The sequence below is a fragment of the Pinus tabuliformis genome, chromosome 7 (genome assembly GCF_031772625.1).
Source record: "Pinus tabuliformis cultivar Carrire ecotype Pingquan chromosome 7, CPIR1, whole genome shotgun sequence".
NCBI lineage: Eukaryota > Viridiplantae > Streptophyta > Pinopsida > Pinales > Pinaceae > Pinus > Pinus tabuliformis.
In genome coordinates, this window is record NC_142293.1 from 894,588,913 (window position 1) to 894,615,217 (window position 26,305).

Below are 26,305 nucleotides of genomic sequence, written 5' to 3' on the forward strand. Positions count from 1 at the left end.
TTCTAAATCTATTTTATAATAATTAAAGAAATCTAAAAATATTTATAATTAAAGAATTAAAATTCCTTTACCATATTGAAAATTTGTTAGCTTTTCTTCAAGAAAATTTGATGACTTGGAATCTCGAATTCACCTGCATCAGTTATGCCAACACAAAGAATCCAAATAGTCGGGAATCTCAAATCTGAAGAAAACTATAACCTGCCATTTTTCAAAAGCATCAAATTTTGGATGTGGAAGTATGTGGAATATTAATGATACACTTTTCGTATCATGATTCATGCGATCTTTGTCTCGGATTTTGACTTGGCATTGATATGTTTTTTTCTTAAAACATCACGTGGTCCACAACAACATCCACCTCATGACCTCCTATGTAATATCTTGGAAAAAATCCATGAAATTTTTGAGTTTATTTAATTTGATTCACTGGGCATTTTAAGAAACATCTGGCACACAAACTACTTTAGGTCTACTTTAATATTTTTTTGTTTATTCCCGAACAGAGGCACACACTAGTAAACATTCTTCAGATAAGTGTCCCAAACAACAGTCAATAATAAAAGCAAACTCAGGAAAGGTTCACACCAGCCATTCTACCTTCTGTATTTCATCTATGTAATTTAGTTAAATGCACCTAACAATGCAATGATTAGTAGGCATCAATTCATGTGACCTATCTTTTAACATTCTATTAAGTTTCTTTTGAGAGTGATTATAAATAGACATGATTAAGTTTCTTTTGAAAGTGATTATAAATAGGAAAGTCACATGAATGAATATAAGCCACTTTGAAGATTAGGATGCATACATGTATGTTTGTCATTTTATTAAAAGGGAAGTTTTTAGGTAATTTATGTGTGGGGTTTTATTAAAAAGGGTGTTTTTATGTAATTTATGTTTGTGGTTTTATTAAAAGGGGTGTTTTTATGTCATTTATATTTGTGATGGTAGTATGTAATGTTTTTATTAAAATGGGAATTCCATATTATTTGGGGTAGTGTAGAGTTATCAATACATGGAGAGTTGGTGTTTATTAGAGGTTTTAGGATAGAAGTGGAGTTAAGTGTGGTGATTGTAAACATTTTGGGTTTTAAACTATTAGTCGATAAGTTACACTTTTATATCAATTTTTATGACATAAAGGTGCACTAAACTCTCTCCTATACCTTCTTTCGAAGCTTTCAAGCATTGTTTATTGACATATGGAACTTACAACTTAATATTAGAAAACTAATGGTTTCAAATGAGTTTATATTTTAACTTATTTAATTTTACATTAATTTTGTGAAAGTAAAAGTGGGAGTCATTTTAGATATAGTGACATAAATGCATTTTTCTACAATAACAAATGTAAGATGATTTTGACCAAATTATAGAGTAATCTCACTGATGGGAGAAATTTTGTAAGTTGTTATGGCATATCTTCCAAGGCACAATGATAACATTGGTGTCTAATAAGCATGGAGTTACAACGGAGCCCTAAACCTTCAGCTTAGGTGTTCCCACATTTATAATACATCCACACCCATATGCATCTATGAAAGTAGTTGTTTTCTATAAAAAAAATATATTCAAATTCTACAACTCCTATCCATCTACATCTAATTTCATATTTTACTTGCTTCTACCATACCCTAAACTCCATCTAAAGATGAAGGACATCGAAGAGTGGAAATATTGCAAACAATGGCTCTACTTCTTTTACATGAAGCTTAGAAAAGATAGAAATTTTGCATCAAAAGGTAGTCGCAGTGTATAGAGTATCATATAATGTTTTTTTCCAATGGATTAAAAATAATTATATAAAACTCTCCACATTTAAGTAGTTCTTACCATCATTTAACTTCAACTCTATATGATTTGGTTACCTAAGTGAACTATTGACTATTATAGAAAGTCGTTTTTATATAATCACACCATGTTATCATTATGAGATGAACCAAGATTGTGCTATGTGCTAGACACAACTTATTCATTTCTTTGTTTTTTTCCAGTTAATTATATTTTCTTTGCAACATTGTTTCTATCTGCTTTTGACATGTATGCACTAACTACTTACAATTGTGACTAATTTTGAATAACACATGTTTGTGTGTCGTCATCTATATTTATGCTATATTGTCATACAAATGGTGGTAATATTATTCATCACTAACATATTGATGCTACCTTGTCCTACAAATGCTTGTAATATTCTTCATTGTTGACATATTTTCAATCTCTAGCCTTTAACTAGGCCAAATAGATGGATCAATGTGTTTCACATTTTGTAGTCATGTTGGATCAAGGCATCATCAAATTATTACTAATAAGAGAGTGTAGGGCTTCATCATTCAATCACACCAACCAAGATTGTTTTTTTGGGAAAACCTTTTTCACCTCTTTTCACCACCTATAATAGTTCTTATTTTCATTTTATTTTTTAATCTTAAGAAGTGTTAGATAAGTATGAAGTGAATTTTATTTTTTAATCTTAAGAAGTGTTAGATAAGTATGAAGTGAAGACTACATCCATGATATATATATATATATATACTTTTGCGTTGTTCCCTTCACATGCTTTAGGGGTATACAATTTTTTTTAAAGCATAATTTCTAATTTGAATGGCATGCACTAGGAAGCCCTACAACACTTGTTTTAAATGAATTATTAATTTTACATTCAATACATTTACATATAATCAAAAATTTGTGCCTGATCAAAAGTTATTCTCTTCCTATTCAATTTTCCCTTCCCCTACCCCAGAAATATACTAGTTATAGAAAAAAAATTATGAGTGCATTATATAATTACATTACACCGAAGGTGTTTCTCTCCGAAGATGGATTAGGCAGATTTAGTTAATCACATCTTTTAATTTTCGTCCTTCGCTTCCCAATCATTTTTTACCACGTGGGTGTCATCATTCAGGTGTAGCTCAAGTTCGAGCCTCCGCTTGCGCGCACCCACACTGGCAAGTGGCAACCTTCTTCATGGCTCGCCCTTGGCGGGAACTTTTGTAGTAGTCGTCGCCCCATCAAGCGCCAGTTTGTCACTAACCTCAGAGGACAACACCCAGAATATGGCATACATCCAACTCCCGTTCGCGTCATCCATAAGTGTCAACAGGCTTTGCTGCAGCGTGTCCTGATTGAAGTGTGTGGCACCCACATTCAGACTTCTTAATTTCATTCGCAGGGACTATGAAACAATTGGGGTCAGGTTTTCTGTCATCATTCCCATCCCCTACCTGCTCTTCTCAAGCAGGAATTCGAATGCTTCCGCACATTAGTTTAATCTAGCGCTCGCCGCATTTGAATCGGACATGTTAGCTCACCTGGAAGGCCTGAAATAGACCACAGAAAACACCCACAGCCACGTAGACCTGGATTGGTTGGGTGAAAATGATGAAAAATATGGATGATGGTGTTACATAAAGGATTCCATCAGGGAGTCTCCTCCTAATGGAACTCTAATAGAGAGAGAAATAGCCCATGTTGTTCCAGAAGTCAATAACCCTGCTGCATCTGAAGAATGCACTTCTCCTTTTTGTTGTGGAGTTTGGACTGCAACCTGTTCATCAAACGAGAACAAAACTAAGATACTTCTTGTTACAAACCAATGGGCAATTATACACAGACTCCAAGTTGATGTCCTTCACAATCCATGAAACTTGAGAGTATAAACTTTGGTGAATAATAAGTATATGGAATAACCAGTATTGATGAAATACAATAGAAATTCATGAGATAAATGGGTAACAGACATTCTTTGTTTTAATAGAGAAATAACAAAATAGTTGTTTAGTATAGAGCATGTGGACTTCTTATGCATAAAGTCGGACAGAGTCAGAATAGAGGTTATCAAATAAGGTTTTATATATTTAAATTGAGACTTATACTGGCCCTTTGAATGACAACCTGAACATACAGTGGAAAGCAATAAGAAAGTCCTGGAATTGTTTTTAAAATCCAGTAATAAACACTTTTGGTTGTTATTTCAACATTTGTATATGATGTTTTATTTGAATCCTCTCAGTGTAATTCTTCTCTGTAGGATCTAGAACAAATCACATCGTTGATTTTACAAGATGATTTATTTACGGGATTACATATTATTTGCATCATTTTTTTCTGCTTGCAAATCTGGAAACCATGTATGAAGTATGATGTTGGAAGAAAATTCAAAAGTTACAAATTAAGAAATAAAAGAAAACCTTCTAAGTGGATATTTACAAAAATCAAATGTTTCTAGGAGATAAAGAATTAAGATTTTCATGTTAGAAGAGATCCAAGAAGGAGAAAGTTGAATAGCTAAATTTTTATGATCCACTAATTAGATAATTCTCCACTAGTCAGACATCAATAGATTAACAAAACCTATGTAGCAAGCACCTATTTCATGGGTAATTCTCAATGATCTTGACATGGAAAATATACAGCTCAACTACAACAAAGTATATTCACATCAAGGAAAACACTTAACATTAACACTATAGCCACAATTAATAACATTGCATAAACAAATATCTGCAGACCCTTCCAAAATAGTCCCTCCCATTTTCATGTTAATACCAGTGAACAATATTTTTTTATTTAGTGCTTAGCAGTTAACCGATAGTTACACCTAATCCACTAATCCTTTGATGAGAAAATCCATCCTTTATTATTGGATGACATACTATATAGAGCTCACTTTTAATCTATGGCTTGCATGATATTTGATCAAAGAAACTGAAGGAATAATGCATGCTTAATCTTTGCCCATGAAGCTTATGGCTACTAATGGGGTGTAACAAGTTTCACACATTGACCAAGTTTCCATTCCATAAGTTCCCTCTATCATCATAATGTAGCTATGAGGACATATGGATGTAGAGGTCAAACTTATGACACTAATAAATATGACTTTGGTGTTTGTCTAGTTAAAAAACCTATATTTGTATTTATAGCTAGAAACGCTTGTTAACCTACAACCCTAAATCAAGTTGAATGGGTGGTTGCCACATAAATTGTGTAGACGCCCTTATCTGGAAGTGCCACGATTGTAAGACCATGCATCATACTCCAAAATTGATTCAATGTGGCTTATGAATATAATCGAGAGAGTGAGGCCACTATGGGGCATGCCTTCAATTGCCACCAATGATCACTTTTTTAAGCAATGCCATGATGGTCAGAGCATGTAGGTTTGTCCAGCATTGGTTCTATTTATTTTGTTTTGAATAATTGATGAGGTAATGTGGTCGAACATCTGTTAATTTTCTCCATATACAATATTTTAATGTATGTCATGTATTCTATATGATCAAATGAATACTCTAAAGGTATCAGTTTTAGCTTACGCATCATGTATGAGTCAATCCCGAACTATTTTTGTTTTGATGTGCATGTGCTCATCACTCGTCACATAAATATATTAAAATCAATGCCATCAGGAATGACTCCATGATGTTTCATATTGAAATAGTGTTAAGTATTCATGGTTTATATTTCATGAAATATTAGTGTAGTTGAAAAGTGCATCTTTAATGATTGGCTAAGAGGAGAAGGGATTAGGAACTAGGGTTTGATACAGAAGACTCGGGAACAAGCTGGTAACCATGGAGGGGCAAGGAGGAGGGAGCTCCACTCCCTCCTACAGTAACGTGGTTTTGAACAGAAGCAGAGGAGCGAATCAAAACAAACCTCAAAATTCTCCAGAGAATGAGACAAAAATTACTGACACCCAAAAGGCGGAAGGCAGCAAACCCCATGAAAAGGAAGGGACCCACGAGAAGGTTCAACAGGAGGAGAAAGCTGAAACAATGGCCAAAGAACTGTGAATAGTAAAAAAATGGGGCCTTGCAAACCCAAGTCTAACATTAAACCACAGGTAGTCCTAAATGATCCAGCTCTGCAGGAGCACAGGGATCACATGACAACCTATGCGATCATATGCAAGTTTATCTGGCCCACGGAGAAGGCACTATACACTTGGATAAAAAACACCTAGAAACCAAAAGGAGAACTAAATATCCATCTTGGATCTAAGGGTTTTTTTACTATGGTATTCACGAACCTGGAGGATAAGGACAAAATTTTTGAAGGAGGACCATACTTCTTTGCGGCTGCTGGTCTCTACATGCGACCTTGGACGATGAACTTTGTTCCGGAGCGCGAGACGTTCACATCGGTCCCGGTATGGATAAGACTATACTCTTTACCTTTAGATTATTGGATGCCAGAATCTTTAAAAGCTATAGGCAATAAATTAGGGCATTTCATAAAGATATTAGAGGCAACTCTGCGAGGAAAATACACCTCCTTTGCTTGCATATGTGTAGAGATGGACTTATCAGGAGCACTTCCGGATGAGGTCATCCTAGAAGTTTATGATGAGGAATGGGTTCAGACAGTTGACTATGAACACATACCATTTAGATGCCGCAAGTGTCATGAACATGGACACCTCTTCAGGGACTGCCCACTTAATAAAAGGGAGGAAAACCAGAAAACCAACAAAGGAAAAGACCCTGAAGGTTTTACCAAAGTGGGAGGAAGGGGGAAAGGAGGAGGAAAGAGGACCCAAAAGAAACCCAGTGAAAGCAAATTACTGAGTCACAACGGTTTTGAAATTTTAGAAGAAGAAGAAGAGGAAGAAGAAGGAACACAAAGAATACCAGAAAACCACCAAAGAGAGAAAGGAAAAGAGGCTAACATGGAAATCATACAGGAACAAGATGAACACAGAATGGATCCTCAAAAATCCATGGAATTAGACAGGGACCATGAGATGACCCCAAGTGAAAGCGACATGGAGGATCAAGATCTACAGGAGATCCTTGAGCGAGAGAACCTTGAACTAGAAAAGTTTCTAGAGCAAGGAAGCAACAAAGGAATCAACTCTCTACCACAAGAGGAACTTGATAGAGTACAATAGCTATTCCTAAACAGGTCTAATCAAAAGGCTATAGGAGTAAAAAGAGGCCATGACAACCGAGAGAACAAAGGAGTTAAATCAATGGGAATAGTATCTGGAAAATCTACCAAAAACCTAGGAAACAAAAGGAAGAGACAAAAGAACTATTGTTAGAATGCGGAAAAATCATGATTAACTCAGGCAAGATGAAAGATCTCTCCAGTTACTCCTTTAAAAACCCCACATTATGAAACTCACAACATGGAACATTAGAGGACTGGGGAGCAAAAGATGTTAGAAAATTATATATTACGAAGTAATGGAACACATAAAATATTGCAGAAAATATAAACAAAGAAAGCACATAAAACAAGAGAGACACAGATATACGTGGTTCACCCAGTTTGGGCTACGTCCACGGAGAAACAACCAGTCCTTCCTTTTATATTATCCAGCAAACTGAAGAGATACAACCTACAGCAGATCCGCTATAACACCCTCTTTGCTCTCAATCTCCTCTCTCTTTCTCACTCAGAATACAGATCTACATAGACGCAATACAATTCCCTCATATGTAGTGAGGGGTTGCCTTCTAGGGAAAAAAACCCTAAATTAAATATAACTTCTATTGTCGGATCTTCGCCTGATGAACGACCCAGATTGACTAGAAATTACTATACTTTGACAAGGCAACTTTACATCTATTCTTAGCTTCGGGGCGCTGCCGCTGAAACCCCCCGCCAAGGGGGGGGGGGGGGGCTCCCCAAAGGTCGCAGCCGCCCCCCCTGGACCCCCCTTGCAGCAAATATTTTACGGGCGGCGTTGCCGCCCCATTTCGAAGTGGGGTCCAATGTGGCAATACCTTTGAATACAGAAGATAATCAGGCTCCACACCCAACAATCTCCCACTTGGAGACTGATTATAGCAACTCCACCGCTGCTTCATTTGCTGGAAAATGACTCCTCTTTGGACCAGGCTGTTTCTCATCTTCTTCATCATACTTGAAGACCAATTGAAACTGAGCATATTCTCAGTTTCTCCCTTGTTACAACTTTTGTTAGCATATCTGCAGGATTCTGGCTAGTGTGTATCTTTTCCAGCTTCAACTCTCCATCTTCCAACACTAATCGTATGAAATGGTACTTGAGTTGTATGTGTTTAGTCCTAGAATGAAATGTTGAGTTCTTTGCAAGATGAATGGAACTTTGGCTATCACTGTATAACGTGCCCATATCATGCTCCTTAACCCAATTCACCCATAAATCTTTATAACCAAATCATTTCTTTACTAGCCTCTGTAGCAGCAACATACTCTGCTTCTATTGTTGAAAGTGCAACAACACTTTGGATTTTTGAAACCCAACTTACAATTGTTCCACCTACAGTAAATACATATCCTGTAGTGCTCCTCCTGTTATCTCTGTCACCTGCCATATCTGCATCAACATATCCCTGTAGAGAAATGTTTGAACCACCAAAGCATCATGCTTGATTTGTGGTACCTTTCAAATATCTGAGAATCCATTTCACTGTCATCCAATGTTCCTTTCATGGATTGTTCATGTACTTGCTTACAACTCCCACTGCACGTGCAATATCAGGCCTTGTGCAGACCATTGCACACATTAAGCTTCCAACCGCTGATGCATATGGAACTTTAGACATATAATCCATGTCTTCTTGGGTCTTTGGGCACATTTCCTTACTAAGTTTAAAATGGCTAGCAAAAGGTGTACTAACTGGTTTTGCATTGTGCATATTAAATCTTTTCAACACCTTTTGTATATACTCATTTTGAGACAATGTTAGTTTGCGATTTTTCAGGTCTCTAGTTATTCTCATTTCAAGGATTTGTTTTGCAGTTCCCAAATCCTTCATTGCAAATGAATTTGCCAATTTTCTTTTGAGCACATTCATTTCCTGCATGTTAGACCCTGCAACAAGCATGTCATCTACATACAATAACAATATAATATAGCTGCCATCAGTTTGCTTTTTCAGATAAACACCATGATCAGAGTGACATCTAGTATAACCTTGTTCAGACATAAACTTGTCAAATTTTAGATACCATTGCCTTGGAGCCTGTTTTAAGCCATACTAGCTCTTCTTCAACTTGCAAACTAGTTTCTCCTTCCCTTTTACCTCATATCCTTGTGGCTGCTGCATATATATCTCTTCCTCCAAATCCCCATGGAGAAAGGTTGTCTTTACATCTAATTGCTCAAGATGCAAATCTTCAGCTGCTAATAGACTTAGAATAGTTCTGATTGAAGTCATTTTAACAACAGGAGAAAATATTTCATCAAAATCAATACCTTTCTTCTGTGCAAACCCCTTCACCACAAGTCTAGCTTTGTACCTCTGTTTTCCTCCATCTTCTTCCTTCAGCCTGTAAACCCATTTATTCTGCAATGTAGTTTTACTTGTAGGCAACCTGACTAAGTCTCAAGTCTGGTTATGCATTAAGGAGTCCATCTCTTCTTCCATGGCTAGCTCCCACTTATTCCTGCTTTCAACCTGCATTGCTTCTTCATAACATTCGAGTTCACCAGGATCAGTCAACAATAAATAATATAATGAAGGAGAGTATTGTTCAGGGGGTCTACTTATCCTGGTAGATCTTCTAACACAACTTTCAGGTGTTTGGGGTGCCTATTGCTGTTGTGGTGGTTGTTGTTGTTGTGGTTGTTGATTATTATTATTTTTAGGCACCTTTACTTTTTCAGTGATCTCATAAAGAACTGTGTATTCCTTGTTTTCTTTTTCCTGTTTATTTTCCTACAAGTGATTCTTATACAAGACCTTTTCATTGAATATTACATCTCTGCTCCTAATGATTTTGTGATTTTCATAATCATATAAGCGATAACCAAAATCATTAACACCATATCCAATAAAGGTACATTTCTTTGATTTTGCCTCAAGCTTTGTTCTATTTTCTTTATTAATATGGACAAAGGTCTCACAACCAAAAGGCTTGAAAAAAGAGTAGTTTACCTTTTTACCTGTCCATGCTTCCTCTAGAACACCACCATCCAAGGAATTTGAAGGCCCTCTATTTATTAGATAAACAACAGTATCTACAACGTCTGCCCAAAATTGTAAAGGCAATCCTGCATGGAATCTCATGCACCTTGCACGCTCCATGATTGTTCTGTTCATCCTTTTTGACACACCATTTTCTTGTGGTGTTCTTGGAACTGTCTTTTATCTGCGAATTCCATGCTTTGAACAGTACCTATCAAACTCGTTGCTGCAATATTCACCTCCATTGTCTGATCTGAGACACTTCAATTTCTTTCTTGTCTCAATCTCAACCAAAGCTTTCCATTTCTTAAAAGTATCAAATACATCAGATTTATTCTTAATACAATAAATCCAAGTTTTTCTAGTTGCATCATCAATAAAAGTAACATAATAACGAGAGCCACCGAGAGATGATACCTGAGCAGGTCCCCATACATCTGTATGCACAAGCTCTAATTTTTCGCTCTTCTTTTCTTTCCCAACTCTAAGAAATCTGACTCTCTTCTGTTTTCCATAAATGCAATTCTCACATAAGTCCAAATCAACATTCTTCAAACCCAGCAACAAATTCTTTGAGTGAAGGATCTTCATCCCCTTCTCACTCATGTGTCCGAGCCTATGATGCCATAATGTTGCATCTTCTCCTTTGGAAGTTAAAGCATTAACAAAGTTAGAAATATCATTGCATAAATACAATGTACCAACCTTTTCACCTTTTGCTATTACCAGGGCTCCTTTGGTGACCTTCCAAGCTTTATCTGTGAAAGTTGTCACACAACCTTCCCCGCCTAACTGCCCTGTTGAAATCAGATTTTTCTTCAGATCTGGAACATGTCTTACCTCCTTTAGTAGCCATTGGTTTCCATTCTGCTGTTTTACAAGAACCTTACCCATTCCAACAATTTTACAGGGTTTATCATCACCCAAACGGACTTGTCCAAAATCTCCTTGAACATAGTCATGAAAGTATTTCTTATCAGGTGTGGCATGGAATGAGGCCCCTGAATCTACCACCCAACAATCAGTAATATTTTCGAAAGAAAGAATCAAAGCATCTTGTAACACCTCACCTGTCACATTTGCTTCATGATTGTTTTCTTGTTGTGCATCTCCTTCTTTTCCCTTCCGAGATCTATAGTGTTTCTTTAGGTGTCCTTTCTTTCCACATTTCCAGCACACTATCCCCGATTTGGAGTTGGATCTGCCTTTTCTTGACTTATTGCGATATCCTAGGCTATTTCCTCTTTCCATTTTTATTCCCCTAGTCTCTGTAGTCAAAGCATTACCTAATGACTCACCAGAGCTTTTCCGTCGCATTTCATCACTAAGGATTGCACCGACAACATCAACAAACTTTAAAGTACTAGATCCAGAGACAGAGTTACTAATGGCCATAACTAAGCCATTCCAACTTTATGGCAATGAGCACAGAAATAACAGAGCCCTAACTTCATCATCAAAATTTACCCCTACAGAACTTAACTGACTTGTAACTGTATTAAAATCATTTAAATGATCTACAATAGATCCATCTTCTGACATCTTCATATTAAATAAATTATTCATAAGAAATACCTTATTTGAGGCCAAGGATTTTTCATATAGTTTCGCCAACGCCTTAATCAAACCCTCTGTCGTTGTTTCCTTCGAAATGTTGAAGGTGATCGACGCTGCGAGGCACAACCGTACTGTTCCGAGTGCCTTTCTATCGAGAAGGTTCCATTCTTCATCTGTCATACCCGTCGGCATCTTTGTTTTTCCGCCCAATGGTAGGTACAGATCTTTCTGATACAGATAATCTTCCATCTGCATCTTCCACAGCGAGAAGTTTTGATCGTTAAATTTCTTGACCCTAAACTTACCATCTTCCGCCATTGCTCCCACTCGAACGAGGAACCCTTCTTTCCTGCGAGTTTATTAGCCAAATAGACCTTCAGCTCTGATACCAGTTGTTAGAAAATTATATATTACGAAGCAATGGAACACATAAAATATTGCAGAAAATATAAACAAAAAAAGTGCATAAAACAAGAGAGACACATATATACGTGGTTCACCTACTTTGGGCTACGTGCACGGAGAAACAACCAGTCCTTCCTTTTATATTATCCAACAAACTAAAGAGATACAACCTACAGTAGATCTGCTGTAACACCCTCTTAGCTCTCAATCTCCTCTTTCTTTCTCACTCAGAATACAGATCTACATAGATGCAATAAAATTCCCTCATATATAGTGAGGGGTTGCCTTCTAGGGCAGAAAACCCTAAATTAAACATAACTTCTACCGTCAGATCTCCGCCTAATGAACGACCCAGATTGACTAGAAATTACTATACTTTTACAAGGTAATTTTACATCTATTCTTAGCTTCGGGGGCGTTGCCCCCGAAATCCCCCGCCAGGGGGGGCTCCCTAAAGGTCGCAGCTGTCCCCCCCTAGACCCCCCCCTGCAGCAAATATTTTACGGGTGGCGTTGCCGCCCCATTTCGAACTAGGGTCCAATGTGGCAATACCTTTGAATACAGAAGATAATCAGGCTCCACACCCAACAAAAGAAAACAGAGAAATTTAAGTAACATAATCAAGGAAGAAAAACCTAATATGGTGTTCATACATGAAACAAAATGCTTAGTAGAGAAAATTAGAGAAAAGCATAAAAAATGGTTAAGTATGAGTATCTCAAAGTCAAAGCAACTAATGCAGCAGGGGGAATTCTCACTCTATGGAATCCACAGAAATTTGGTATTCTTGATGCGGAGGCATCCAGGCACCACCTCTCTCTGATTATTCAACCTGTGGGGGACAAGGAGTGCTACATGATTACCAATGTCTATGGTCCTCAACTTTTGGAAGAAAAACTCAGGCTCCTCACCTCTCTGGAGGAAATGAAAGAAAGGCACCCAGAATTACCCTGGATCCTGGGAGGAGATTTTAATATGATTAAATCTCTCACGGAAAAAAAAGGGGGAACCAGAATACTAGGTAGAGACTCAGCAGCATTCCAGAACTTCCTCACTAATATGAGACTGGTAGACATGGATACTGGAAATGGCACGTTCACGTGGAATAACAAGAGAGGGGGTATAGCTCAAGTAGCCTCAAGACTTGACAGATTCATAGTCTCAGAGGAATTATTGCTCACAGGGAACAACTTGACAACTTGCATCCTCCCTTTTGGGGGATCAGACCACTGGCCCATACAATTGGAAGCTTCCATGATAGGAACCACGAGAAACAGGCCCTTCCGGTTTGAGAATGTCTGGCTCACACACTCTGATTTCATCACAAACATTGAGAAGTGGTGGGCTGAAGAGTTACACACCCAAGGAACGAAAATGTTCATCCTTCATCTTAGACTCAAACACATCAAGAGAAAGCTCAAAGAATGGAACAAAAATGAGTTTGGCAACATCTTCAAAGCTAAAGAGGAAGTGGAAAAGAAATTACAGGAGATTAATCAAATTCTCATCTCAGAAGGATTCACAGAGGAAAGAAAAGAGCTAGCGAACTCACTTCAACAAGAATGGGATAAAAGATGTTATCAGGAGGAAATCTTCTAGAGACAAAAATCCAGAATGCAATGGATTAAGGAAGGGGAGAGGAACACTAAGTTATTTCACAAGTCTACCATTGCACACAGGGCTAACAATAGGATAACGTAACTTACAGATCCCCAAGGAACAGAGCAAAATACTCATGAAAAAATGGAAGATGTTCTGGTCCAACACTTTCAAAGTATTACCAAGGAGAATATGGCAAACAGATCCCAATTCACTAAAAGATTTACCCAACACATTCCAAAGCTGATAACCAGGGAAGACAATCATAATCTCAACAGGCCAATGTCGGAGGAGGAAGTCAATGAGGTCATCAAAGAAATGCCTAATGGGAAACCTCCAGGACCAGATGGTTTCAATGTAGACTTCTTCAAGTCATGTTGGAAGATAGTCAAACATGACATTCTGGAAGTAGTGGAGGAATCGAGAAACTCTAAATCAGGTTTGAGAGCGATTAATGAATCCTTCATTGCCTTAATCCCCAAACAAGAAAAGCCACCACTCCTGACAGATTCTGACCCATAGCTTTATGCAATATGGTGTACAAAATCATTTCCAAAGTCATTGCCAATAGACTCAAAACTCTTTTACCAACACTTGTGTCAGAAGAGCAGACTGGATATGTGGAAGGGAGGCAAATTCTCAATAATATCATTCAAGCTCATGAAGTGGTGCACTCCCTCAAAACCAATAAGCAAGCAGGGGGTAGAAATAATGAGGGTGTCTTCAACTTCAAGGAAGACAAAAGAATAGCTATGGGACTTAACTTACCAAGTATTGATAAGACATGGAAAGATATACGGAACAACCCACACTGGGAGAAGATCAAACTGTTTAGGTGGTTGGTCCAACATGGAAAGATTCTAACTTGGGAGAATCTCAGAAAGAGAGGTTTTGCTGGACCTTCAAGATGCCATTTATGTGGCCAACAGGAAGAAACCATGATTCATCTTCTCAACCTCTGCTCCTACACCTCAACATTATGGAATTGGGTAGCCGTTGTCTTCAGGCAGACAGACAGGAACGAAAATGACATTACTGTTACGTTGAAAAATTGGAGAAGAGAATTCTCAGACAATGAGACAGTAAATACTTCCTAGGCCCTGATTCTAGGTTTCTTGGTCTGGAATGTCTGGAAAGAACGCAACAACAAAATCTTCAAAGATAAGACTGGCCTAGCTCAAAATATCATAACAGTAATCCTAAAGCATCTTAAGGAATCAGTCAACGGCCTAGGGGGGCATTCTCCAAAAAAGCGCCCGGGCAACAGAGAAGCCCACATTCTGAAACTGTTGGGACTTCAACCACATAACCCTCAGAGTCCTAATGGAACTGTGAAATATACCTCAGAAGGAAAAACTTTCTGGCAACCTCCTCCACATGGTTTTTTAAAATTCAACATAGATGGAGCCTCAAAAGGTAACCCTGGGGATGCTGGTTATGGTGGAGTTATAAGAGATGAGGAGGGAAACTTAAAAATCATCTTCCACGGCCACCTGGTAAGGGCCACCAATAATATGGTGGAACTCATGGCTATGGAGCTATGCTTGGAGATTCTAATAGAGTACAACATTCACAATGCCATCATCGAGGATGACTCTGAATTAATCATCAATTCAGTCAAACGGCTAGGCTCAGGCACTTCACTAGATAAAGTCTCGAGCCACTAGAGACTCCTACAGGTCTATCACATAATACAATCTCACCTCAAAATTCTAAGAACTCTAAGTTTCGTTCATGTAAGAAGAGAAGCCAACAATGTAGCAGACTGGCTAGCCAATGAAGGGGTAAGATGCACATGAGACAACAGGTGCTGCAGGTGGGAGGAGGTACCAAATAGCCAATTGTGTGAACGTTGTTCATTCAGAGCCCTCACAGACATGGAGTAGTACCAGAACAGACAGGACAACTGACTGTCTCCTCTCGTCAATGAAGGATAGGGGTATGTCAGGCAGATACAGAGAGTTTGAGAACTTGTGGGTCTCGAAGGAAAACAAGCAGCGACAGAGCAAAGGCTACAGGCCAACGAGCAGGTTGGTGGGTTCGGGAGTTAGTTAGTGGAAGTCAAAACAGTTTCCGGTTTAGCACCCTTATCCGGCGCCCTCAAAACCAAAAGTGGTTTCTACGAATCGCATGCGATGCCACTCAATTGTCAACACGTGGCTTTGGGAGGAGAGTGAATACTGCCCTCATCGGGCGGGGCAGGTATTCCTCGAGCTTCTGCTCCGCCCGATATGGCCATTGGCCGTTTGATCATGGGGGAGAAGATCGACGGCTATCGGCTATCAAGCAGGTTAGTGGGTCTGGAAGAAAGTCAGAGGGAGTAAAAAAAGCTTCCGGTTTACCACCCATATCGGGCGCCCTCAAAACCAAAAGTGGTTTCTACGAATTGTATGTGATGCCACTCAACAGTCTACACGTGGCTTTGGGAGGTGAGTGAATACCACCCTCATCAGGCAGGTATTCCTCGGTTTTATGTTCCGCACGATATGGCCATTGATCGTTAGATCTTGAGGGAGTAGATCGACGACTATAGGCTGTCGAGCAGGTTGGTGGGTCCGGGAGAAAGGCAGCGGACCCAAAATCTCTTGGTTGCATTCTCAATTCCCATTTTTATGTCTGCCAAATGTTTTGTCAGGGCTTCCATTTTTGTATGGGTACTAAGTGTGGCTAAAAATCTTCCCTTTGTTGGAGGAATTGCTTCCTATTAACGTCGGTTGTAACTTTTGTAACATATTTTTAGACACAAGTCAATAGAAGGTCTGACTCTTGCTTTAGCAAAAAAAAGAAAAGTGCATCTTCAATATTATACTTGTAGTTTTTCTTTCTTAGTTTTTTTTGGGGAGATCTTCAACTACCATGGTAAAGACATAAACAATTTCAATTTTATAAAACAGTAAATATCCCAATGTTGACTCAGGTTTCTTAAACTCTCAAGATCTCGAATCAAGTGTCTTGTAGAGGTTTTTAAAGAAGTCATTATAAAAAATAAATAGTCTTACTCTCACTATACTAGCTTAGTTTGTTGTTGATATTACAACCTTATATGGAGTAGATGTGTGATTCCTTTTGTATTTAACCTATAGTTAAAATTTGGTATTTAATAAAATGTATATCAATAACCGAAAAAATATTTCATTCCTAACCATAAATAAACTATTTTGATGTCCACCAATGGGGCATACAGTAGACGGTGACAGGGTGTTTTGTTTATGCACTTCGTGATGATTAGTTCACTGGTTTGAAACCTTGTGGGAAAAAATCAAACCATGCTAATAGCTGGTGTAGCCCAAGCCAGGTGCGATCCCTCGGTGATTTTGACAACTTAGACGTCCTTGGGTCGTAGCTACTCAAGCCACAAGTTAGTGGTGTTGTCATCTCATGATTCACATAAACAAACAAAAAACTATTTTGATGTCCATATTAAGCCACATAATTTGATATCAACTTTATTATATTCTCACTTTTGAGTGTAAGCAAGATGTATTATTTATTTTTTTAATATTTAAATATAGACCTTAAATAAAATATTTGACCATGTTAGCTAATATGTTTTGATATCAACTTTATGTATATCTATATAGAACGAAAAAGTAAAGATAAAATGTAAAAATAAAAATAATGTTGACCACCTTGATATAAAAATAATTTTATATCACCTTATTTTTTTTCGAAAGAAAAATCACAATTTTATTCAAAGAAGAAAAATTATACTTTTGCATATGCTAAAAATCATTCGATCATACTAGTCAATGAATCATGCCCAAGAAAACAAAACTATAAGAGAGAACAACAACAACAGAAAATAAATTTTGGAAGTTAAGTGTGAAGGCACTTAGCTACCTTTTTGTGCCTTTCTTTTTCTCCACTTTTCGCCAACCTCCATGATTGGGAGTTGTAATTACAATAGTCAATTGATTCTCTTCCACATTCACAATGAATTCTTTATATGAATACAAACTCTCAGATGAATGGATTCTATTAATGCCTCTCATCTCATTTTCAAGAGAGATCTTCTCATTTTGTTGCAATGGGACTGTAATTTCTGTTGCTTCAATCATTTTCGAGCTTTGAACCATTGTTCCTGCCTGCTCAACTTCTCCTTCCACTAATATTTCTTGTGGTATTTAATCAACAATACTTGTATAATTCTCCATATTTTCTTCATCCTCTACTTCTAAGAGATGATACTTTGAGAAATTCCACCCCTTTGGCTTTTAGGGACTTTTAATTTTTAATTTTTTGCTCCTTCTTTACCTTAGGACACATATTTTGTAAATGTCTTGTTTGAAGACAAATACGACATATAAATGTCGTGTTTTCAAAATCTAAAGGATGGTTCCACTAAAAACTGTTATGAATCAAGAGTATGTAATCAATTAAACCTTCATTAAGGTCTACCTCTACACAGATCCTAGAAAACGTAAAAATTCCTTTTATGGGTCTATCCAGATCCAGCTTTATAAACTTCCCTAAAGTATTTCCAATTCCTTCTAATCCTTTGTGATGCCAAAAATGGAGGAGGAGATTATGTAATCTGACACAAACCGGTATTTTGGAAACCACCATGGTATTGGTGTCAAAACTCGAGAACCATGGAGTCATAAAGAGGGTTGTGCTACCCAAAACCATGGACCCTCTTTTAAAGAAAATCCCATGTCCTTTAATGTATCAAATTGTACAACAAAACTTGGAACATAAATGAATATCACAACTTATAGTTCAAGTGGATAAAACCCATTGATGTAGATCCTCTGATAGGGACCAAAATCTATTGAGTCTGCATATAACTGATCGGGATTGGAAAGTGGTGCAAAGTTCATTTACCTTAGGAAGGTTAACTACCATAGTCGGAACCTAATTCATTTGTTCCACGATGTAGGCTCCAGGAATATTGAGGGTTTGATCAGATTTATTTTATGTCTCGAGCTTTCTTTTTTACAACATTCTTAAACGAAATTGGTCCCTTGGAGTTATTGGATCAAAGACAGCCTCCTCGCAACCTCAAGTTTATGATGATGGATGAGTGTCATCGGATGCCATATTCTTGCAACCAAATGAGATCTTGTAATGATTGCCCCACCTAAATCAATATTTGTAACTTCAACAAAATTCCCAACTTTTCTTGGACATTCTGCTTCAGATCTTGCACCAAATCCCCAGCCCGAACCCATATAAGAGTTGATTTCCCATCAAGGGTTTTCACAAAAATTTAAAAATATGCCTTCTTATCCAAATCTGATAGACAATTATCACACCCCTTTGATTTTTGAGATAGATCCTCCATCTTCGTATACTTAAAGAGGAACCAAAAAAATCCCCCAGATCTGTAGTATGATCAAGCTTTTCTACCAAATTCGGGAAGATAGAATGCAGATCCACATCACTAATCATTTGAGTAGGGATTTTCCTCCATAAATATACAAGGGACGAAACTCGTATGACACATCCTTGACTAATTTGGGAGTGAAACATCGTGATAGAAGCAGAGATCAATATTTCCAACTCTATCAACATTATCGACCAAACAAAACCCATCCAAAAAAAAATTGGGTCCTATTAGCCTTGATGGAAAAAGGCCCACAAATGGATCCATTAATGCTCTTGAAGTCTCCAAATTTGCTTAAAAATCACGCCAAAGGATCCAAGCATGCCTCAAAAGTCTTCAAAATCCTCTTAAGGATCGTTCAAAGTCAAAATGGTTGCAGGAGGAAAACCCTTGAAAGGGCAGGAATACACTATCGGGAGGCTCAAATCACTCTAAAACCATGAAAAATCATTATTGCAGGCTTAATCTGGGCATCACACAACAACCGTTAGATCTGGCCGATCAACGGCCCAGATCTAAGCAGCAAATCACATATCGGTCAGGCAGAGGGGACAGTCTAAGGGCGGACGCATGACATTGCCGATCAGCAATCGTTGATGATCGGATCGGCGGGTCGCATCGGCGGGAGGCATATGTTATATATATATATATATATATATATATATATATATATATATATATATATATATATATATATATATATATATATATATATATATATATATATATATATATAAAGGGGCTTGGGCATTGAGCGACCAATGATTGCGATTGGATCGCATCATTGTATTGCATCGGCACTATACCAAGGAGCGAGGCCTATGCACATATAGATGGGCGACCCGATACCTGGACGCGACCGCGGTATATATGAGAATTCATATATTTTGAGATCCGCGCCCACATAGTTTTCATTGTTTTTATGTATTTTCATTATATAATGAAAATACAAATGGAGCCTAGACAGCGTCGATAGCGATAAAACCCTGGACTCGATGGGTTATAAAACGATATATTATAATATTTCAGGTCCGGGGAAAGCCATTTTTCAATGTTTTTCACAGTTTTTTATGTATTTACAAAATACACAGGCCAGGACAAACGCGACTTGCGATGGCGACAAGGCCGGATCCAATGGATAATTAAATCATATTTTAGGACTTTTGAAGTCCATAATGAACAGTAAGGGGCCAAAATTCTCAGAATTGTTGTGTTTTCTGTTCATAACAGAAAGCAGTCACTATCTGTGTTTTAAAGAGATTTCTTAGGCTCGAAGAGCCATTTCACCACAGAGCAAGGGCCGAATCCACGACAAAGGGTCATGGAGCCACAACGTGCCACACAACCAAATAAAACAAGATCAGGGAACGCCAACAGCACAAACAGTGCAATAGCCATTCTAACAAACATTATGGGGCATCTCTGGCACGAGAGAGCTCCCAGGAATCACAGCAAGCTTCCCAAAATATCTGAATATGGTTAGCCTTCTGTCAAAAGAAGAAACCTCCGAACCATGTTGCCTATTGAGGGAATCAATCAGTTGAAGAGACAGAAGGATATATTAAGACCCCTGAAGCCTCAAAAGGCTCAGGAGCATTGTAAACAGGATATAAATAGTTGTTAGTAAGATGTAACAAGGGTTCAACTTTTGGAGATTATTCGTCCTCTGTTCATTCAAGCTTCTTATCTTCATTCTAAGAAGTATAAGCTTCTTTTGCCATTATATGTTCAATATCCATTCTCTTTGTTGTTCTATGCTTGCACTTGAACAGTTTGTTCATTTTTTCTTTGTGTCTAAGGCCAGATAACTGTCATCTTATCTCTGCTTTGATATATTAGATTTGCAAGCTTCTTTGCTGCCTGTAGCTAGCCATCCATGTGTGGTCATATATGCATCTGCCAGTACAGTTAGTATTCTCTTTTGCTGCCTGTAGCTAGTCGTTCATTTATGTTTATGTATGTAATCTGCTAGTACAGTCAGTGTTCTCCATCTATCTACTGAATATATAAATTATTGAGCATTAGTGGTCTACAACCTTGTATTGGTGAGAGTGTTCATGCATGTCTTGAGTGTGAATAGAGCTGAATTGTTTATCTAACTTGATCCAAACCATCATTTATTCCAATAGTTCAGAGAACAATATTGAAGATTATATGTTACCAGGCATCTCCGATCTGCAACCTAGGAGAGTTTCCTGGAGTGCTAACAGGTCCTCCCAAAAAAAACAAGTTTGATCCACTTACCACTGCACCCATGTCATCCATGACTGGTGAATAAGGGCCCCATCGAACCCATAGACAAATTTTGGATGGAAAACAACAGATCTATGCTCCTGGACTTCAGACGATATGCCTTAAACGTAAGCCACAAACAATATTTCCCAATGCATAGAGCACAATGAAAGAAGCGACCTCCATGCACACCAAGGGCAGACCAACGCTCAGCGACGACAACCCAACAAGTCCTGCAATCAACGAAAGAAACCCTAGCGCTCCTCATTTTCTCCCCCTTGGATATCATATCACCTTGTTATATACATAGAGAAAAAGTTTGACAGTAAAAAAATTTGATTACTTGAGGGAGATAATTAAAAATAAAAACATACTCACAAATAAAATATTTCAATGACCAAACAATTGAAAACAAAATATTTCAATAGTCGTGTTGAATAAAATATCTCAATGTCAAGTGTGTATATATTATATAAAGTAATTGAAAAAAGGGGCTAAAACATTTGGCATACTCTACCTATTCTAAGTTTTAGCCTTTTAACGCATATAGTTTTTAGTTAAATTTGTCAAAAATCCATTAAATATTTGATGGAATTTCAAGTTTAAGTAATGTTGTTGCATTATCAAAGTGCCTCCATGCTTTGTTAAGCCTTGAAATTAAGCCAAAACCTAGATTTGAAAGAACTACCTATTGACTTCCATATTAGAGATTGCTACAATCAAAACAAACCACAAGGGTGATATCTAATAATAGAGGCCCATATCACATGGGAATACAAACCAAAACCAAATCACAAGGTGCTATTAGACCTCTAGGAAAAAATCCAACCTTGTTAAGGGTTGGTGTGGCCTAGGATGGGTGTGATCCCAAGGTAATTTTGATGACTTAGATACCCCTAGGTCACGACTATTCAAACCATAGGTTAGTTGTGCATTCATCTTAGGACTCACATAAACAAACAAACAAACAAAAACTATTTTGATGTTCATATTAAGCCACCGAATTTTATATCGACATTATTATATTTTCACTTTTGAGTGTAAGGAAGATGTATAAATTTTAACTTCCTTTTTTAATAATTAAATATTGACTTTATATAAGATATTTGACCATGTTAACTAATATGTTGCAATATCAACTTTATGTATATCTATATAGACTTGAAAACAAATAAAAAAATTAATGTTTACCATAAATAAAATTCAATATCCACCTCAAATAAAATAATTTTATATCACCTTAATATATACATAGAGAAAAAGTTTGAAAGTAAAAAAAATTGATTACTTCATAATATGAGAGAGATAATTAATAATAAAAATATAATCATAAAAAAGTATTTCAATGCTCATATTGAATCAAATATCTTAATGTCAATTGTGTATATATTATATAAAGTAATTGAAAAGAAAAAAGGCTAAAACATTTAACATACTCTTGTTATTCCAAGTTTTATCCTTTTACCATGTATTGTTTTTAGTTAATTTTATGATAAATCCATTAAAGATTGGTTGGAATTGCAAGTCTAAGTAATGTTGTTGCACTATCGGAGTGCCTTAGAGGGACTTTAAGGCTCCAATTCTATTTATGCATACAAAAATACAATTTAAACAATAAAAAAATACAAACTCACAAAGAATTGTTTGGCTTGTATCCATCTTAATCCTATTTGGATCAAGCATTGAGAAGAATTCAAATCTCTTGATAAGAATGCATTCTATGAAAAACACTAAAAGAGGTTAACCCCTTAAGAAATTTAATCCCTCTCGATGCTTGATAGATTTAGGGTTAATATGGATCCAAACTAATATAAGTTTAAAGGGTTTAAGATCAAAGTTTCAAAATAACTACATGATATTTGAACATTGTATATGTTTCTAGCTATGTAACTATATAACTTACTAGTATAACGCATGATAATCTAAACTATTAATAAAACTATTTTGCAATACAAATTAAGACCTGGACTTACAAGAAAACATTCCCACTAAATCGTTTCTTTGTCCTTGACAACTACTAAAAGAAACAATAGAAATATTGGGAAGGGAGACAAAATCATGTGAACTCTTAACAAGACCTACAATTAATTCATATACCATTTTAAAGACTGCTTCTAATTTGTCTATTTTCTTGCTTCGACGAGCCAAAAATTTTGACATCTTTGCATTCTTTGTTCTATGAGATTCAATTTGACTTGATATTCTGCTAGTATAATGAGAAAATGCCACCTCTAAATCGCCAACCTAAAGTGCATTCCTCCATTGTGCTATACGAAGGTCTAAGATTTTGCATGGCATACAACAAGTAGAGTTCCTATGGCCCTCCATGCTTTACCAAACCTTGAAATAGCCAAAAACTAGAGTTGAAATAACTACCTATCGAATTCAAGACTAGAGATGACTAAAATGAAAAAAAACCACAAGCGTGATAGCTAAGAATAGAGGCCCAATTCACCTGGGAATACAAACCAAAACCAAATCACAAGGTCCTATTAGACCTCCAGGTTGAAGAGAACATAATTAAGCATATAACCCCAACTATGTTAACATTCCAAAAACACCAACAGAAGACATACGCCAAAGAGAAAAAATTCTACCTTCATCACTTAAGTCCAACCCCATGAGTTTATTACACATCCATCCTTGGTACATAGGTTAAAGCTGGATTCATTGCTCCATTGTCTTGTATAAACGATGGCTTATGAAACTTAAACTCATGGAAAATAAGATATGTTGGGAACCCATCCATTTAAACTTGACACTCTAATGTATAATGTAACCATCCATTTGCTTTAATATTAGATAGTGTATTATTGTAGTTGAACAACAATATCATTATTTTTTCAATTTTTTCATAAAATAATGAGTTCTCTACCAAACTTTTCCCCTTCGTTTAAGGCTTATTTTTGCTTTTTGATTAGTTTATTTTCCTTTCTAATTAGTTTAATTTTATGTTTTGATTTGGATTTATTTATAATTTAAAAAAGGAAATTTTGCAATGTTAGAGTTTATCATCAAAGTTCAACCAGTTCATAGACAATAAAGCAAACGTCTCAACTATTCAAATTTATGATTAACGAGATTCAATTCTAGAAATGATTGTTATGTGCAAGGGTTAGATTAAACCATATTTGATTTATAAAAAAATTCATTTTGTATCCAAATCTCGGACATCCATGAACATGTTGTGTTTTAATACTCTGAATCATGGATATTTGAATCCAAACTTCACTTTCATCTTGATATCATTATTGTATCTGGGACCTTGAAAATTCATTATTCTATTCTCTTGTTTGCACCTAGATGCTCAATATAAGGACAAAAGTACATTATTTAAATAATATATCATACTTTGGCTTCAAACATCTTTGAATCCAAAACAAAACAATATGTGTGCACTAGTACCCTCATTCTAGATATCTAAAAATCAATGACACACAAATATCCGAATAAATTTCAATAAATACTTTAGGGAACATATCTAAATCTAGAATGAGTTTATAAGTGCTCATTATAGCTAACATGTGGATACTATATACCTCAATATATATTTATTTTCAATTGAGGAAAGCATGCTTGGAGCAGTTGCCCCAATATATATTTCACAACAAGATTTAATGAATAAAGTGATACACATTATTATATTATTATTATTCAAGTTTTGTGCAAAAATCACCTGAATCTGAAATAAAGACATTTTTGCATAATGTAACTATCCCATATGCCTAGATATTGAATATCTTTTCACACTATCTTATTAATGTTATATCTAGATCTAGGCCCTGTGGCAATCACATTCCTTGTTATATGTCAAATGCCTAGATATCATATTTCTTTTTTGTGTGTTAGCTTGTACATGATATCTGAATTTGTATCACTTGAGGAATAATTTACATGAAATCATTCGATATTTTGGATTTTTTTTCATTTTTGCTTTCAATCAAAGACCTTTTGGATTTTTGAACATCAAATAAATTTTCCCCACACATTACATTTATGCCTGGGTCACAATAAAATCTCATACCTATTTCATTCCAGATAAATCTAAGTGTCAAACACCTATCAAGCATCATATATGCACTTAAATTACTAAGTATGAATTTAATCTTGACCTTCTATTAAATGTAAAGTGTTGTTGACTTTTGAATTTTGGCATTAATACACCCCATATGAAGAAAATGAAATTGATTCATATTGTTTCAAAATCATTAACCTCTAACATTAAGTCATTTTCATGAGAATTGGCATTTTGTTGTCCACTCAGTTAATTGCTTTCACCTCTAGATACAAGTAGACATTGTGAACCTCTAGAACAAGTTTAAATTTCTATTTACACTACTCTCTAATAAGAATTCTATCTTGCTTTCTCTACATTGTTAACTAAATTTGTTTGAATTACGATAAGTGTTCTTATAATTTCATTTGAATTTTACTTGTTATAAGAATGATGCCAAGAAGAGGAAAGGTGAAACAACTGAAAGCCCCCGAGTAAAATAAAATAAGGAAGAAAATAAGAACTGAATACCCTGAGGACAAGGAATTCAATGAATAACTTAACCCAAATATAGAATTTGATTTAGACACCACCTTGAAAATAGGATTAAAAAACTATCCAAACTAGGAAGAAATTTATGAGTTCCTATAAAGTGATCATTTTGAAGAAGAGTATCTGTTTTGGAAGGACAAATATAACTAAGCTGCCACATATCTCAGAATGGGATCAAAATGGTTTAACCTGGAAGGCATGGAAACCTCCACCCATCCCACCTGTGCTAGCAAATCAATGGAATCTTCTGGTCTCACATTTAAAAGATGTTGCACCTATCCATCTTAAGCAATATGACAACTTCAAATGGAACTTGACCAGAAAAAATTACTCAGCTAAATGTGTCTACAATGCACTTCAAGAAGAACGAGAGCAACAACCCTTTTACCTTATTAAAAAGTAGTTCGGAAAGTCGAAACTCTTCCCAAGGTTAATATATTCATTTGGAACCTCCTCAGGGAAAAATCCTTAACAACTAAAATCTCAAAATGTGCAAAATCCAGGGCCCATTGAAATTCTCATTCTATATGAATTTTGAAGAAACAATTCAACATTTATTTCTCTCTTGTCCCTTCTCTCAAATTTGCTAGAAGACTCTTTTTCAACCCCTCCCTGTGAACTTAAATTTTGAAGTAAACATTATTGAATTTTTTGCACGATGGAATCTAACCTATCCTTATTCCCTCAAAGAGAAAAACTTTCTTGATTAATTGTGGTTGAGACTCC